This window comes from Octopus bimaculoides, chromosome 19, assembly GCF_001194135.2.
Source record: "Octopus bimaculoides isolate UCB-OBI-ISO-001 chromosome 19, ASM119413v2, whole genome shotgun sequence".
NCBI classification, from domain to species: domain Eukaryota; kingdom Metazoa; phylum Mollusca; class Cephalopoda; order Octopoda; family Octopodidae; genus Octopus; species Octopus bimaculoides.
Genome location: NC_068999.1, coordinates 7,852,986 through 7,854,143, shown reverse-complemented (window position 1 = coordinate 7,854,143; position 1,158 = coordinate 7,852,986).

The following is a 1,158-nucleotide window of genomic DNA, read 5'->3' as shown; positions in this document are numbered from 1 at the left end:
TGTGTGTGTGTGTGTGTGTGTGTGTGTGTGTATGCGTATGTGTGTGTGTGCGTGTGTGCACTCAGCTTCGTTTTACAGCTACCTTATGTTAGAGGATTATGCAAATAGATTATGGAGCATCACAGCTGATTCTGCGTTTACGAAAACCTGGATACATTTAAGAATAAAAAAACCTACGCTTTCCTTTCAGATAAACGTCCGTGTCCTCCTATTGTAGCTAACATCAACGAGTAGTCAACATTATGTAAAACCACAATAGCAATGCTTAAATATATAAATGTGTATATGTAGGTGAATGAGTGTGGCAGTGCGGATTTCTATAGTATAAACACCACACGTTGACAATTTTTTCTTTCAAATATTACTATTCACTACACCATTGCTATAAGCATCAAGAATTTTGATAAAGGGTAAATTATAATTCTTGTTGTTTCTCAGTGGTGTCATTATGCCGGGAAAAGATAGAATACACACACGCATTGTTTTAATACCACTTCGTTATTTTTCCACCTAAGTTTCCAGTGATTGGTTTAATGTTTTGATTGAATAATCAATCGGTTGTTTCTTTTCTCTGCCAGAGTCCGTTTGTTGCCATTGACATGCTCTCACACATCAAGGCCTGCTTTGAGTTTATCTGAGAACTAATTTTATGTGTATGTGTATGTATGTATGCATGTACGAATATGCGTACATAGATGTGTGAGTGTTTACTTATGTGTGTATACGTACTTTTGTTTGTATATATGTGTGTGCGCATATGCTTGTGTATGTGTGGTGTAGCTGGCGTTTGCTTCAATCGACAAAGTCACGTGAAGGTTCATGGAAGCAAAACGCAAACCCGAAAAAAAATTATAACTATTGTATGCATGCTATATTTTCGGACGTTCTCTGTGATGGATGAGGGACGCTTCCAATGTCACCCGTCATATAAAGGATAACACTCCAGGATGTATACACACATTTATGCATATATATATATATATCTGCTTTATATTTCTTTTACTTAGCTTTATTTTCGTTTGTGCTTAGAAGTTTCAGTTTTACAATTAAATGAATATGTATTCCCAGACTTTGAGCTTCTAAATAGAAAGAGAAATTTTCCTTTATACACACACACACACACACACACACACACACACACACACACACACACACACA